Here is an 18,787-nt window from a genome sequence, read left to right on the forward strand (position 1 = left end):
GTTACGGATGAAAAGGTTACATAATACTGGTTCGTTCAAGAAATCGTCTCGAGAAAAACAATGAGAACACTCGAACAGTTCATCTATAAGACGGCGCAAGTCGTCCGACGACAACTAAATTCCTAATTGGCACTGAATCGAATTACAAAACGGGGAATCGACCCCCGATCCTGCACTTAGTAGTCCTTTTAACGGTTTAGTGGAGACGATCCCTTCTAGACGATATTTGGCAATTAGGAGATATTGATGCTTTGGTTTGAGAATAGAGGTTGGGTCTTGGTGCGAGTTAGTTAATTGATAGATTGATACTTTTGTAGCATCGACTATACTCGTAGTGATACAAGACCTGTAGAATAAAATAATGAAAAAAATTAAGGAGATTAATATTAAAATAAAACGTGGTGAATTTGTTGACTAAATTTAATATCAATCTCATAAGTTATTATACGTGTCAATTAAAGCTTTAACCTTTTGTTAGGCACAATCAGATATTATAAGCAATAAATTACGAGTACCATCCTCTAGCGCTCCATCTTTTTTTTTTTTAACTATAAAGCGGCAATGAGGCTTGAATTGAGGATTTTTTATATGGTACAATTACTTTTTTCATAATATATAATTCAGTGAAAGTAATGACTAGAACGCCACTGAAAATAGGACAACAAATGAGGGTATGAAGTCCCTTAATATTAGAATATACATTATACATATTTTGTAGTCATGTATAATGTATATAGGTATGAAATAGCTCCATCTCCTTGATAAGTTCTCAATATAATACCAACTAACTGTATGTACTGAAATTAAGTTCCGGCCAGAGTGGTGACCCGAAGTTGGTCCAAGATCGCCGATTGCAGAGTACGTGCGGACACAAGATGCTCCGGGAGGCACTTTGCTGGCCGATACTTCGAAATTAGCCCGAGAATACCGGTTGTACGGGAGTGACTGGAGGTTGAAATTCGCCTTAAAATTATTGTGTTTGTTTTGTTTTCACACTGTTAATTAACAATTCGTAAAGAGCAGGTATTGTAAACACATTAGTATAATGTCCACCGATGGTCAGTTGAGCGCGTTGGTTCTGGGTACATTTTTGTACTGTTCTGGTACGTTCTGGTAAGAACAGTATCAATGAGCAATGATAAACAAGAACAGGTCTAGAGACTGTCCTCACTGAAGTATATAATCATTGATAATTACGAGTACACACATTTGTGTTATAATTGAGCTGATATTAGGTGAACTTTTTCACTTCCCATGCCCAAGCCGAAAAGTTCACCCTTGATGCCTCAATGTTAAAAGTGTATAAAGTAGAAGTCAATACGCCTGGTAGATTTCTTTATTATGAAATCGTTCTTTAACTCCAAATGGAAGTACTGGAGGTGAACAGTTACTAAGAAGGTATAGTTTAAAGTTCTACACGGATGAATCGTAGGCAAAGGCTGACAAACTAAACTAGGTAATTAGTTACCAACGCTAAAGTCGCCTGTGCAACCGGGCCAGCTCCTTGGTCATCGTGCGGCAACCGTCTTTAGAGGCATTACCGGGAAATGCACTAATGCCCCTATACCGTGGAAAACTGTTAAGGGGCTGGTTAGGGGCTTTCAGATGCTGATATAATTAGTACATTGTGCCGTACCACTTTACAGATGGGCGATAAATACGTTTCGGTTATAGTTATGTTTGTCTTGGTTTATGGCTCAGTCAAAAATAATTTAGGTATACTAGGTATAATAGTAACTTGTGAAAACTCGAAAGAGGCAATATTTTAAGACTCCTATCCTTTTCAAAAGACCTATCCATCGACAACATTTTACTAAAAAAAATTGTCTGTATAATTGATAACTCAGACCCATGGCAAACTGTAGCTTTTTATTAAAAATTATCCACGGACAGACAGCCAGACGGAATACAGACAAAACGCGGTTAAACTATGAGGGATTTACTTGACAATGCAAGCATACAGTTAAACAAAAACATTATATTGGATATATTTTTTCTGCAAGTCAGATGAAAATACGAATATAATACATACGAAAGTGTACATTCTTTACGTTGGCTATAAAACGTCTCAAGACGCCTAAGCCATGTGGGCGGGCTAGGCGTGCCGGATCGGCCGAATCCGCGACAATCCCGCCTCATCCAGTTATATCCGGATCAGCAACAGGTGGGGGATGAGCCGCGCCCCGATCCGCCCACCGACCACGTGCTGAAAAACTTCTAATCGACTAACTTTGGATACACGAATATATTGCTATTTTAGCCAAAAAAATGTGACGTTTTCGGTATTAGACTATTGTCGTAAAACATTGGAAAAAAACTCTCTCCGCTTACCGACAACGCTGCTGAAAAGCTTTTCCTAAACAACTAACTTATTATATTCGTTCGTATTTAAAAGCGCACTGTTTTATTTTCATCTGTTTTTTTAAATCAATGTTTTAAAAATATCTATGAAAAGTCTAGTTTTCTCACCGGTCAAGGGCTGAAACACATTTTCTTATCAACTAACTTATAACTATCGGTATTCTTTGGTTTTGATCACAATGTTATATTTAACTGTTTTGTTGTCCGATTATTGTTGTTATACTTTTAATATAAAATTATTTGTTTTAAAGCCACGAACTGAAAAATACTTTTTACTTAATCTATTACTAACTTTGGATTTGTGATTTGAATTGAATTTTTATTTTTCTCTTAAAGTTTTATTACGACTATTGTTTTTGTTGTTGCACTTTTGAACATAAACATATTTAGTGTACTAGTTTGTAGGGGTTATTTTGAAAGACTTTTCCTAATCTAGTATCTTTAGACATTCGTTTGTTTTTGAACACAGTGTTTTTATTTGCTTGTGATGTTTTTGCTTTTAGACTATTGTCGAAAGTCGTATAAATATTTAATGGAATTTAATGCTTAATGTTCGTAATAATATATTTACTTTGGTATCTATAATTCTTTATTTATGTTCTGTCCAAGCACGCACGTTGCTGAAAAATATTTCCTAATCAACTAACTTTATATTTTCGTTCGTTTTTGAGCACACTCTGCTTGTTTTCCTTTATTTTGTTTTTCAACATTATTTTATGTACTTAAAACGTTTTAAGCCCCAAGCCACGTGCGGACAAACTTTTCGTGATCGCGCAATTGTTCGATTTTTGTTTCATTCCGTTAAAAAAATTTTTCGGTGATAGTCCTTTACGTTTATGGTTTATATATGACCTTAATCTTTACACAATAATCATTCATCGTAGCCTATTTATTTTTAGTTTTTTATAATACCATTAACTTAGATATTGTCTAGGTACAAGGTCATAGAATTATAAATTAGTACATTGAATAAAAGTTCATCCTATACGCCATTGAGACAAAGTTAAAACATATATCAATTATAGGATTTACTTCGCATAAAACAAACTTGTTAAATATATGAGCCAAAATAATCGTATCTGAATTTATTGGCTCCCAGTATTATAATGTAACGCGTAAAATTTCGTAAAGTAGTCGTTTAGGCGCGAAAACTTTGCATAGATGTCATTATTGTCGAATCAATCAGACGTAAATGGCGTAGTTTGTGCCCGAGGGGGTTGCTCGATATTTAGATGTCACATTAGTTTATTTATGGTAATCACCTAAGGGGCACGTCTGCAAAATGCCAAAGGGTTAATTTTTATAAGTAATATATTAAAAAATGTTACCCATTTGTAATCTTCTTCTTCTTCAATTTAAGAGGTATCCTCTTGTCGGTGGAGTATTTTCCTTTTCTCCCTCTCATATGCCATATCCTTGACCTCTTGATACGACACGACACCAGCTTTTTCTTTTATTTGGTCTACATAGCTACGTCTTGGTCTGCCCCTGCCACTCTTTCCTTTTATCTTGCCTTCTATGATGGTTTTAAAGAAGTTGTCGTGCCTTAACACATGTCCAATATAATTGACCAATGTATTTGTAATGAGCTGCTGAAATTTACACCCACATATCTATAGGTATGTATATGTGCGGACGTATACACGGTGTGGCCTGTAACACGAGCAAATAATTAAAACATAGATTGTACTCCTCAAACGGTGACACTTTTGTTCTACAACTTTTAAAAATTATGAAGTATTTAGACTCCCTATTTTTCATACAAAATAAATATTATTTTCAATGGACGCCATCGCCACGCCATATCATTGTGATTGACGTTGCTTGTCATGCCTTAAACATAACAAAATTCGCAATACATTGCGTCTTAGAATAAACTTTAAAGTGTATTAAAAATCAAACCCCAAGTTATTTTTAAAAGTCGCTGAACAAATGTTGGTCAGTATGAGGAGTACAGCCTACAGTTTAATTTTTTGCTCATGTTACAGGCCACACCCGGTATATGTGACCTTACCTTACTCCTGCCTCAGTCATGAGAATATGCATATGTACAGTCAACTGCAATATTATGTTACACAACAAAGGCCGCAAAAATAGCTGACACGATCTTATTTGTAGAGCCATAATAGCTTGTCACATATTTTTGCGGCCTTCGAATAGTAACATACTATTCCAGGTGACTGTACGCCATCGCCACAGCATGTTTGAATAATCATCGAATAACTTCAATATATTTACCTACCACTTCTTTCTCCACTTTTCCTTTAAACACAGTCATTTATTTATTTTGTATTTTAGATTATTCTAAGTACCTTTTAATACTATTCAGCAAAAATAATAACTCGAGTATCTAAACTACTTATTAAATGTTACTTTTACTCCAATCTTATTTAATTACCATAGCGAAAGAAACGCATCCATTTCTGAAAACATCTCCAGCTAAGCTCGCCTAATATTTCCCGAGGCCTTAAATTACTTGTACACCAATAACACACACATTCTTAGCGTAAACACTCGTCTGTATACGCTAAGACCCAAATTAATAGTCAAAACTTGGCGGATCCCGCACGCACGCTCACAGAACTCGGCGTCAATTAATTTATTACTTTATTACGCCAACTTTACTTTCCATTCTTTACCTTGCCACTTATGCGGCGCCGAGGGATGCTTTATCACGGGCGAGATAGGTTATTAATCTAAGCTTAATAAACGGCGAAAGAGATATATTTTAAATTGTGAAGTTTTATTTTTCTGTGGGACAGTTGGTGATTCGAGATTGAATAAAAGGAAAGTGATTATATTAGGCAACAACTAGAAAAAAGTCGCTCTGAAAAGTTTAAATGAGCGTAAGAGCTGAAGTCACTCCTAATATTAACCGATTGGTTTGGTTTTAATATGGTATTTTAAATACCATATTAAAACCGTATTTATAAATATATTCAAGTTATTTAAGAGACAGAGACATTGATCGTAGACTTGTTAACCACCAAGGTATAAAGGTTTTTATGGGAACCGCCGTCCCTACCCGATGACACCCTTTCTTACGTTTAAGAAAGCCTAACTTCTGATTCGATCAAGGCCCAGGAGCTGATCAAGATCATAGGACATTGTTGGATGATGGAGAGGTGATCGCTATCCAGTAGATAAAATATTCGAATGATATGTTTTAATGTTTATTTGGGCACAAGCGGTACATGTTTCTTATAACTAATGTCTATACATACTTCATAAACCAATACAGTTGCCACCACTTATCAGTGATAAAGTTTAACATTTAAAAACTATCTGTTTCACTAAAGTTTGGTTAACTGGTCCAATGTAGTATTTAGTTTAAATATTATCCAGATTAACTATACAAACTAACTAATAAAAAATAAGTCGATTAATTTAAATATTTTTTGGTGTTGTGTTGGCAGCCCTAGCTAACGCCTGCAAACCGCGAGTGCGTATAGCATTAAAGATTTATTTCTCAACTTGTTATAACTTTATAATTTGCCGAATTATCGGCGTGCGTGCCGCGCGATATGAGCTAACTTAGGTTAAATAAATAATTAAACAATTGTACCGCTCTCAACCAAAAGTTACCACTTTGTCGATTGTAAGGCGATACTGGAATAACGAGCAATTAAAATAGTCCCTTAGTAACAATCGACAAAATAACAGCTTTTGCCTTGAGATGTCATAGCTGCATGTCATGTGACAAGTGACTTGTAAAAGTACGCCGAAGTTTCAGAAATAAATCTTTTTTCAATAACATACACGTGCCCAAATCCGTACCAATGAGCTTCACGGAACAAACTTATATATTATACGGAATATTTTAGGTACTTGACAGATTTTTTTGACATTTAGCATCTTATGGTAAAGGGAAAATCACGTGAAGTAGGTACACGTGTCTGAATTTTAAGCTCGCACCTTACTTAGGTTTTACATATATATTTAAGATAGGTAATAAATAATGGTTAACACGTACATTACAAACATGTTTAGGCACCTAACCTGAACTGTTGTTGCAGACTCTTTGAATGGTTTGTATTAATAGTCAGATTGCCTTCACATTCGAAATTTGGTTTATTATTTGGTTATTTAGTAACTGTCATAATTACCCGAGAAACCATTGGTCGAAACTCAATAGGTCGAATGTTCATTTGGCATTAATATTGACTAGCAGAAACTAGCTGCTAAAAGTTTCTCGGAGAATCATTAGGTACCCCGGTAGCATCGTATGGTCTGTGATTGATTTGTCTAAATATTTTAATGAAAAGTTTGTATATATCATCTAAGGTACTTTACCCAATTATGTTTCATTATTACAAGTACAGTTAGATACCAGATTGTTTGCAATTATACCGGGTGTGGCCTGTAATATGAGCAAAAAATTAAACTGTAGGCTGTACTCCTCATACTGACCAACATTTGTTCAGCGACTTTTAAAAATAACTTGTTGTTTGATTTTTAATACACTTTAAAATTTATTCTAAGACGCAATGTATTGCGAATTTTGTTATGTTTAAGGCGTGACAAGCAACGTCAATCACAATGATATGGCGTGTTCCATTGAAGATAATATTTATTTTGTATGAAAAATAGCGAGTCTAAATACTTCATAATTTTTAAAAGTTGTTGAACAAAAGTGTCCCCGTTTGAGGAGTACAATCTATGTTTTAATTATTTGCTCATGTTACAGGCCACACCCATGCGTCTCTGGTTTCAATAAATTGGACGCTGAAGCTGAATGCATTTAAAGAATGAATAAACTGAAACAAAAGCTTGTCTTAAATTTACCAAATTAAAGGATAAGTCTTAACTTAAACTATTTATAAATTAAAGTTAGTTAAGTAGTTAGTAGTTAAAAAAATATGTTGTGTGTAACTACTGTCATTAGATTCTTCCTAATCCCTGATATGTCTATATGCAGTAGTTGCTAGAGTCAGACCAAGATAAGTCTGCAACAATTTTGATAGCAAACGCACGGCAAGTATTATTTTAAACGTCAAACTTCTATGAAATTATGACGTATAAATTACACTTGCACTGCGTGTGCTATCAAAATCGTTGCAGACTTGTCTTGGTCTATCTCTATTTATCGTTTGCCTCAACTGAGAACTGCGGGCGCAGTATGGTTCCATTTTTATCGCCTGTCACTGTGCCTGTCACTTTCGCACTTACCTGTTAGAGCGTGACAGGCATGGTGACAAGCGATAAAAATGCGACCGTGCTACCGCCGCTGGACTAGAAAACACCAACGATAAGCCATTCCCATTCTCCCGGCGTATTCTCAAGACAATTCTAATTAGCCCTTATTTATGATTCGTAAGCCGAAGTACAATAAATTCTCCGAATCTTTCGTCCCACATGTGCTAGTAAGCCGTGGCATTAGCGAATGGTGAATGTAGGTTCTCATAATAAGGCCGGGATGTAAGGAATCGCACTGATTACTATATTATTTATTACTCTACGTGCCGCCCGTGTAAACGCTTCCTAATACTCCTATCTACGCTGGCGTCTTGGAACCTTGTGTAACTCAGACGCGTAAGATTTTCGTATGGAAGCGGAATGGAAGTGTGCACGGGTTGAATGTGTAAAGGTTCCAACGCGGGATGAGGTAGGCTATAAGGCAATGTATCAAATGGGGTAACGATTAAGTGTGTTGCAGAGGCGAGGCACCTATGAGATTTTTAATTATTGCCTGCATTAAGATCTGATTTATGCGCCCATTAGGCAATGGATTTGAACGTCTTTGTATCTTCAGGGAGATTTTAGGTTATTAAAGGAGTAAAAGGAGACAGATGACAATTGCGTGCGACGTCATGCTACGTCACCACCACCACCCCTCTCACAAGCCTTTATAAGCGGGGAGCACACCTCAGACCGGTCTCTTTTTCTGCACCAGCAACGTGGAGTAAGGGTTGTTTAGGGAAGCCTTTGTCAATTCTGTACATTTTTTAGATTTCTGTGTATTTTAGTTATTAATTATTGAGAGTAGTTTTAATGTTAAGGATCATAATTGTGTAATTTAAAATAAATAAGTCGATTTGTTTTTAATATTTTTATTTAAATCCTGGCCATCGCTAAAATCAGAAATGGGATAGTGCCTATCGCCTATCGTAGTTTTTGATTAGCAGCGAACATTGATTTAAATCTTTTTATAAATTAACAATGGCCGAAAGATCCACTCGTAATAGGGGTAGGAGTAGGCAGAATAATCAATCAGTTCCAGGAACGGACGGCCTCGAAGAGCAGCTTGGCGATATATTGGCGCGCCTTCACGCCCTCGAGGGCAGCGCGCCGGTGGTCCCGAGCCCGGCCAATGGCGCCACCAGCCACGTGGAGCCGGACGCCAGCCACGTGGACGCGGCCAGCCGCCTGGACATCGCTGCTCCCGGATCCAGCCCGCAGGCTCCGTCGTTGACACCCGGGGCAAGTGCTAGCACCGTCGGCGAACCAAATGGGAGTTCTTCAGCAGCACCTGATGCTACTGACCGTCTCATTGGGGCCCTTACCGCATTAACTAAAGTAAGATCTAACCATTACTACATTTCAAATTTTGATCCAAGTTTGCATGACATCGATTCTTGGTGTGAAGAGGTTGAAAGAGCACGTGATATCAATCGTTGGGATGACAATGAGTGCCTTTCTAGGATAGCTAACTGTTTGAAAGGGGACGCTCGTAGTTGGCTTAACGAGTGGGTTACCAACGATCGTTCGTGGACGAACTTTAAATTCGAATTTAAACCGTTGTGCTCGCGAAGAATCGATGTTGCTAATATTTTATTTAGCGTCATGTCTACAAATTCCGACAGTTATACCACGTATGCAGAATATGCAAGACGTTCGTTACTAAGATTGAACATAGTAAAAGGTTTAAGCGACGAGTTAACGGTTGCTATTGTTATACGAGGTATAACTGATGCTCAGATTCGGGCTGCCGCGACTAACGCTCAACTATTGCCTAGAGATCTTGTCGAGTTTCTTTCTATTTATACAAAACCTAATTTAAACATTGCTCAATCATCCACACGCCAATCACGCAGTAGGCAAATTGAATCAAATAACCTAAAACGCGGTAATAATTTTAATACGCCCAATCGTGAATTAAAATGTTATTCATGTTTTGAAATAGGCCACCTGCAACGATTTTGCCCTAAACGATTTAAACAGGTTGAGGACCAGAAAAAGCCTTCTGACACTTCGTCTAATACCACTGCGAACGTTTGCTCGTTTTGTAAAAAACCGGGTCATGACGACACTGTGTGCTTTGCTAAGAAGCGATCCGAATCACGAAATTAAAACCATGTTAAATTTTTGTCCAGAATTAACGGGTAGTTCGGACGAGTGATATTACGACGGCGGTAATACAAGGCATACCTACGGATATTTTGTTTGACAGTAATGACAGTGACTCTCGCTTTTATTTAATCAGTATATCCGTGCTTAAATATTTCGAATACACTTTCAAGTTTTGCGCGGTATTGGCAGCAATATCGTTAGCACTGGTGGTGCAACATTCCTAGTTGAACTTTGTGATTACGCTTTGAATGTTTTATCTATTTATGTGTTCCCCTGAGTATAATACTAGTGTGCCCGTGATAATTGGGACAATTGTTTTGATTGGCAACTGAGTATAGCATATCTTCTGGCTTGAATGGTAAACATTACGTTATTTCCTTTTTCAAATACTAACGGTAAAATGGACGTATGTTACGTGTACAATTCAGTAATCCACTACCGATCAATAGTCCGCTTACCGGGTGAGGTTATGAGAAATTTTCGCAATTATTTATAACTGTAACGACCGTTTGGTTGAGTTTTGGTTGATACGACTGTTACAGACGGGATGTAGATTGAATTGACAAGTAACATTCCTATTAATTTATAGACCATACAAAATGTCTATCGACGAGAATTTGATAGTGCGCGTGACAGTTCGTGATCTATCTAGTTATTATTCACAAGTCAGTCACAGTACGCTAGCGCGCTAAAAACAGTAAAGACGCGACGGAAAAGACCATACGTGCGTTGATTACCGTGCGTTGAATGCCATTACGGTGAAAGATCGCTTTCCACTGCCTCTGATCGAGGATCACACCGTCTTGGTAAAAGCTTGTAGATACTTTGTTTGGATATGGCCACTAGCTTCCATCAGATAGCATTGGATAGCGATTTTGAATACCTAAAGGTCTTGTATGGCCCTTATAACGCACATATGTACATCAGCGAATAATAAAATCACGTCAGGTTAGGCCGAGGGAAAAATCCTTGATTGACTCTCAATGTACTACAAACGTACGTCAAATACGACAATTCTTGGGCTAGTCTGTTATTTCTGGCAATACATGCCCGAATATTCAGTTACGATGGTTTCCTGAATTATGCACTTTTTTTAAATAATAACATACATAGCGCATCGTTTGATTTGTTTACATCATACTGCCTGACTCGAAAGGTTTTAAATGCGTTTCATTAATAGTCTATGCATTTCAAATATTGTTTGCCTAATGACTAAAGACGACTCTAATTTGATTTATTTTGACAATAGCATTGTTAAAGTATGTCGATTTAAGTATACAAAATTGTTTTCCTAATAAGTACGTTTGGATATTGTTTTAGGGTTATGTTAAGAGTATAGGGCCTAGCATACATTGTATAACTCCTCAATTGCACGGTGAAAATGGACAAGTGGAGCGATACTGTAGTTGCTACATAACATGCTTCGTGGAGGTCACTAACTAAAAATCGTCTGAAGCGAATATTTAAATAAGATGGTTTTTATAATTAAAACTTCGCAGATGACTGGCAAGCTCAACTCCGGGTGCGTGGACCTTACCACGTCACGGGAGTGTGTGATCCACACTGTCGCTACAACCTGCGACTGGTGGCCCAGCTCCTACGGCAAAACACAAAACTGCAGCTGAGCGTTTGTTTATTTGGCGCGAAGAATGGACCCCAGAGTCATGTGCCGCCTTCTTTGACAGTGAGTAAATGAAATTGCATTCTATGTAGCTGTACATGCAAACAAGGTGCCTCTGTATTTGATGCTACATAGACAGACACGCTAACTTGGTGCCTCTGTCCGTGTATGGTTGTTTAAGGATACGCTAACTTGGTGCCTCTGTCCGTGTTTGGTTGTTTAAGGATACGCTAACTTGGTGCCTCTGTCCGTGTTTGGTTGTTTAAGGATACGCTAACTTGGTGCCTCTGTCCGTGTTTGGTTGTTTAAGGATACGCTAACTTGGTGCCTCTGTCCGTGTTTGGTTGTTTAAGGATACGCTAACTTGGTGCCTCTGTCCGTGTTTGGTTGTTTAAGGATACGCTAACTTGGTGCCTCTGTCCGTGTATTAAAATATTTAAAATATAAGGGTTAAGCTATAACTTTGTGCCTCTACCCATAAGGAGACAGTATTATTGGATAAGCAAACTAGGTGCCTCTATCCTTTTATGTGACAGACATGCAAACTAGGTGCCTCTGTCTTTCAAGTTGATCAATGGACTGTCTTTTAATTTATTTTGTTATCAATTCCAGGTGACGAGGACACTGCACCTGGCACGATCTTTGACTCAAGCACTGAATCTGTCAGCCCACCTGCCGATGAGTCAGCCGGGTCCAACTACTAGCGCCGCACCTCCTGAACCTAACATCAAGGAGAGCCAAGCCGTAGAACACACGAGCCGCCACCTACCATCTGCCACTCACACAATAGAGAGCTTCGCCAGACTTATAGATAACGGCGACAATGACGTTCGTGACGCTAAAGCGCAGGAGCCTAGACGACCATGTGGTCGAGGGCGACCACGTGTCAGGAGAGGCCGTAAAAGGAGACAGATGACAATTGCGTGCGACGTCATGCTACGTCACCACCACCACCCCTCTCACAAGCCTTTATAAGCGGGGAGCACACCTCAGACCGGTCTCTTTTTCTGCACCAGCAACGTGGAGTAAGGGTTGTTTAGGGAAGCCTTTGTCAATTCTGTACATTTTTTAGATTTCTGTGTATTTTAGTTATTAATTATTGAGAGTAGTTTTAATGTTAAGGATCATAATTGTGTAATTTAAAATAAATAAGTCGATTTGTTTTTAATATTTTTATTTAAATCCTGGCCATCGCTAAAAGGAGAATAAATAGAAGAAACGATATAAATATATCCGTATTATATTAGCCACTATAATTTAGATTTAGAAACATTTTTTTAAAGGCTTTTTAGGCATTAATGAAAACTAGTAAATAGGCTGATTTTGTATCGATCCACTGCCGCCAAACTAAGTATCTATTATATGTATATGTTACGGGTAATGTTAGAAGGTTCATTAAACTCAAGCTTACTCTGATATAACTATATAGTATTACCCGAGCCTTTTTGGTAAAATCCGAAATTTTTAACAACATTTAAGTAATCTGTATTCGGAGTTTACTCGTACACATCTAGGTCTACCCAACACTGGCTGGGTAATATTAGGTGTTGCATCATCACTTCTGACATTACCCTCCCAGTTTTGGGTAGACCTAGATGTATACGGGTAAACGCCGAATACTTAACACATTCAACACCAAGAACCCGACTGTCGGGTACACTGTTCGTAGCGACTACGCGCTACATACGACGAAACCGTGGCTACGCGCTACGAGCGTAACCCGTAGCACTTAGTGATATTGAATGTGTTAAAAAATAAAATTGATTTAATTTTCGGGCTTTACCCAAAAGGCTTGGGTAATAATAGGTTTAAGTACTTTGCCCGTAACATTTAAAGCATATAAACATTTCTGATTTATGATTTCTAAAACAATATCAGCATCATCAGGATCATCATTAAGTTGAACCTCATTACGAGGGTGACAACCTGACAACACTTTTTAAATAAATCTTTAAGCATGACAAAAGCCCGACATGAATAATGTTGGCAATATTTCCCCGTATCTCTTTGATTATGCTCATTGCCGAGGATAAGAAATAGAAATTTCCCTTCATATGCCACCTTTGAGCTTACGTTACGCTAAAGAATACCTAATATTAAGAAATGACTTAAGTTATCCAACGCACGCAAGCGAATCCCACACTTATATCACTTGGAAAAAGAAGGTTTATTCTAAGAAAGTCATATTCATGTGCTTCTTACGTTGCCTTCAGAGGAGCGGTTTATGCAAGCGCGCTGTAATTTTAATGAATATTTATATTGTTTGCACATTTACTTTGTGGATAGGAAGTGTATTAAGGAACCATGCGTGAAAACTTTAAAATTGAGTTTGATAAGCGTTGGAATTGAATTGGGGATGATAATATTGAAAGTATGTGCTAAAATAAGTAATATTAGGTCATTACCTATGAAATTGGCGTTTTGTCCGGAGAATTTCAACGAAACACGAATTTCCATACAATTAATTTTGCGGATATTTTTTTGATGGCTAATTCAAACCAAACAAATTTTTTCCAGTAATTTTTGACACCTTTAAGGTATGTTTTCAATATCTCCATTTCTTGAAAATTGGTACCATTAGAAAAATATAAGTAATTTTAATACTCGAACCGACAGCACATGAAAAGACCTATTTTCAAGGCTTAATTCTGAACACTTAACAATAAAAAATAACAATTAATTGTATGTAAAATCGTTGTTTATTGAGTGCACTGTAGTTTTATTGTAATTGTGTATGTACTTTTGTAAAAAAAAAAAAACTAGGATCAGACTTATATCTATGAACAAAAACGCCAATTTCATAGGTAAGGACCTAATATAAGTGACAAAAATGTACGATTAGAGTAACTTATAATTATTTATAACACATAAATAAAGTTTCTTTGTGTTGGTATTTTGTTTATATACTTTTAAATATTCCTTGACATTCGTTTTAACAACAACGATCCAGAAATTTTGCATTGATCATTAATAGATAAACATCATGCGTTAATGAACATGAAAACGCCTACGTCTAAATTTATGTTATAATAACACATATTGCCATTAGAATGTAACTAATTTCCCTGAAATTTGACCTGTTTTATAACGTTCCAATAATGTTTGTCAAATTAGCTTAAATTATTTGTTATAGTTCGTTTTTTTAGCATTAGAAAAAGACTACGCGATCTTGTGGTATCTTTTATTTGAAAAATACTTTTTAAAAATCAGTAACTATTACTTATGAAAGCAAAAGAATCTAAATAATCGTATATGATTCATAATTGTTACATAATTATTTGCCGTGACTTATTTTTCAAAAGTGTTTTTCAATACAAAGACTCAAGATTGTTTACCTTTTTGCTAATGCTAAAGAAATCGAACTATAATAGGGTCATTCTCAAAAAATATTTAAGGTCTAATTGCCGCGATCCATACAAAATGTATGAAAAGAGTTGTGTCAATTAGATGCAACCGCAGACATATTCTCATAGAATGACCCTATATAGGCTTTATCTTCCATACCACACGGTAACATGTATGATATTATACATATGTATGATATGACACTATTACGCAGCTAATCAAGTAAAAAAATCAGAAAGCCTCCCCTCAATCAAGCCGTACCGTAACCGTGAATCATCCGTAACCGTAATCTACGAGCGTGAATTATTATTTATACGTAATTACAAACACGCTATCTCCCTCAGCTAATGTTATTTATGTGGGGATAAACGAGACGGGTAATTTTTGCATATCGCCCCTTGGAATCGAGGAATTGAATGATAAGAGCGTCTTTAGGTGAGGGTTTTTTGCATGTGAAGCGGTATTTTAATTTTTAAATGACAATTTAGTTTAGAGGTATTTTATGTGAAAAATTGCTGTCTCTTGAGCATTGAACTATCAAGTTCAAACTACCCATTAAAAACGTATACCTACGGGTGATTACAAATTTATAATAAAAAAACAATGTTTTACATCTTCCTTACTAGTACATCTTACTTCCTTATTAATATTTTATTTATTATCCCATTTTTATGCTTGATTGTGGTTTATTATTTCGAGTTAACACTTTACTTTTAAAATAAAATAGGTTTAAATGATTTCGAGTTAATAATTTACTGTTTGGTTGCATAATATCTGACACACCATTTATGAAGAAAACGTCATCCAGAAACTTCAGTCACTTTTGAGACTGACAGATCATATCTAAATCAAAAACATAACCTGTTATTACAATTTGAATACGCCTCCTGATATCTACATGGTGTGTCTGACCATGGGGCTTTAAATCCAGGGCTTGATTTTACTCGCTATAAACTGAGCTACTTTTACTATGGGACCAGCTCTCAAATCGGGGATTTTATTTTGGCTTTTCCATAGAAAACGTCGACATCTGATCAGCCAAAATGTATGAAAAGTAAAAAATTTTATCGGGATTTCGGGGTTGGTGCCATAGTAAAAGTAGCTCAGTTTAGCGAGTAGAATCGAGCCCTGGATTTAAAGCCCCATGGTCAGACACACACTGTATACTTTAATTATTATTAACTTAGATTAATCGAGTGGTAGTATGTCGGATAGGCATGGCACGTAGGGTAGCCATACTTTGGGACTTTATTTATTCGTTTTATTTTAAATATAACTATAATGAAATACGGGTGTGTAGAATATGTAGATAGTAGTATATGTTTATCAGATACTTTGTCTTGTACTTGTCATTAATATCAAGTCTGCAAGTCTACCTTTTATATTATTTTATGATAAATTATAAAATATTGAACATAATTATATGCAAATTAGTTATATGTTATGACTGACAAGTCTGTTAATGCACAACAACATTAGTTGCACACTAATGGTGAAACATTAATTAAGAGGATAGATGGTATTGGCAGTACGAAAATCAAATTATTAAATGGGTAATAATTTTATTTAATTTAATTTGAATATGCCTTATTGTATATGTTTCTTGCTGATCAATTAGAGCGTTTTCAAGCGGCCCACCATTTTCGTCTTAAGATAATATGTTATGACGGACGGCTAGGTAAAAACCTAAGTAAAGATACATAATCTAAATCAGTACATATAATATAAGCAATGAAGGTACAGTCACCTGCAGTAATATGTTACTCTTCCAAGGCCGCAAAAATATGTGACACGCTCTTGTGGCTCTACAAATAAGATCGTGTCAGATATTTTTGCGGCCTTCGCAGAGTAACATATTATTGCAGGTGACTGTAGTACAGTCAAGTGTAAAAATATGGGTGCATATAACTTACACAAAAATATGTCCCATAGTTCTTAATTCGCTGACATAAGAACTATGGGACATATTTTACAGTATGATGTGTGCACCCATATTTTTACATTTGACTGTACCTACGGAAAATAATCGGACTGAGATTTCATTTATATTATGTGCGCCAATCGATAAGTCAAACGACATTTTAATTACTGATCCTTGAATTTAATTCTTGACGATTAATCTACCACCCAAAAGTCCGAAATGTGCCTTAAAAGTAGCTATTAAAGCTCGCCGTAACTGCGCTTGAACCTAACAGTTAAAGTTTGATTGCACCCGCCGTTGTCACTGACTGATTTCAATACTAATTTGTTGCAAGACGACCTTAGAGCATTTAATAACCGGAGTCGCCTTTAAGAGTTTACCCCTCTGCCGAAAACGTTGCACAATTGTGCAAACTTTTGTATGGACTGACGTTTATCTGACATGGCTATTTGAACGCTACGTACAAATCATGTACAAATAGCCATACATTTGACGTGTCCCTCTCCCACAAAAATCGGCAGACTGTTTTGTAGAGAAAATGACAGCCATGGCGTCTCCAGTTACTAAATACTCAAAGAAGACGCCAGATTAAGAGAACGGCCACACCGGTGCTTATTTACAATGATTTTGACTCATTGTTAAGGCGATTGTTAACCTCATTGACATTGTGTCGTACATTTAACACGGTGCGTACTTATGTGATATGTGCGAATTTAAATACTTTCCATCAAAATGCAGTAAAGCTCGGTTTTTCTAGGATAGCGGTTCCGTCATATAGCGAACGTCTCCATACAAAATAATACGGCTAAATAAGGATGAGTAGTATTTTGTATGGAGATGGCCGCTATATGACGGCACCGCTATCCTAGGAAACTAGAGCTTAAACATTTTTCATATTTTTAAACCCAATTTACGAGCCAATCATTTAAATTTCAGAAACCTTGACGAGTTGAATGATAAAAACATCCTAGTGAGTTTTTTCGACAAATACCAGCACCAACAGGTAGATTATCAGAAAATTATCAGAGATGAAAATTAGACATTTTTCTTTCAACTTATAGTTAATTTAAAAGTCTCGGCCATTAAAACAAATATTTTACAAAAAGAGTGGCCTTAAGAAAAGAAAACGCAATTAATCGATTTGCTAGACCAAAGTGCTCCAGAAGAAAGTTTTGTACGGAGCACTACATATAATATTTGTCAAACTGGAAAAGCACGATGATAGGTGTCAATTCAATACAATTTTGAGACATTTGGCATTTTTAAGTTATAAATTGTATGGAGAAAACATCTATAGCAAAAACTAGATATGTCACTGCATATATCCTGCTTTAAATTTCGGTGTGGTCGGCCCTTTAATATTCTATAAGTTTAAGAAATTTAAATTCCGTTTTATAAGCAAAACGCCGGGAGCGCCGTGCAAGTTTATTATCGGTTTTCGGTAACCGATGTATCCGAAGTTGTTTTGCATGTGAGATAGCGCTGTGCTGCACTTCTGAAAGAAACTTGCGTGAATTATGAGTGTAGGGTAGGCTGATTATTATAAGATCCATTTAGCTACATCTAAGCGGTGTCGCGAAAAATATAACAACATGCATAAACCTTGTAGGTATCAAATTATCAATTAACGTATCACACTTTTGTTTTTAACTTACAAAAAACATCAGTGTATTAATAATAGGTAATAGTCTAAAGTTTAGTCAACACACAAAAATTAAAAAATCATTAAGTGTCAAAAATTAAAAGTTATAATCTATATTACCTACAGATATTGAAAAAGTATTTCACAATCCATGGTTATTAATTAATCACGAACAATTTTATACACAACGTAACAAAAACACGGATCTCAAATGGTATGTTTCACCAATATTTCATAGCAGAATAGTACCTCGCCGTAACATCACACGGGCCATTTGACACTAATACCTCTTATGGGAACTATATCCACTTCTTAAAGAAAATCATATTCATAGCGACGATAAATATCCCCGTGACTCGCACCTCTTTAACCGCGCGTCTGTATTATTTTAATATGTAAACCGAGCAATAAACGTTTGTCCTTTTCTAACCTCCTAGTATCCCCTGTGTTGGCATCCTTTTCTATTTTCGGAGGATATCTTAATAAGATTCATGAAAGGACCCCATATTTTATATCCGACTCTGTCCTCTATCTTCTTATATTATCCGGGCAAGAGGAGCGCTTTTGAAATATGTGCTTGCTTGGGAATTTCCGATCTTTCAATTAC

The sequence above is a fragment of the Cydia splendana genome, chromosome 4, assembly GCF_910591565.1.
Source record: "Cydia splendana chromosome 4, ilCydSple1.2, whole genome shotgun sequence".
In the NCBI taxonomy this organism is placed as follows: Eukaryota; Metazoa; Arthropoda; class Insecta; order Lepidoptera; family Tortricidae; genus Cydia; species Cydia splendana.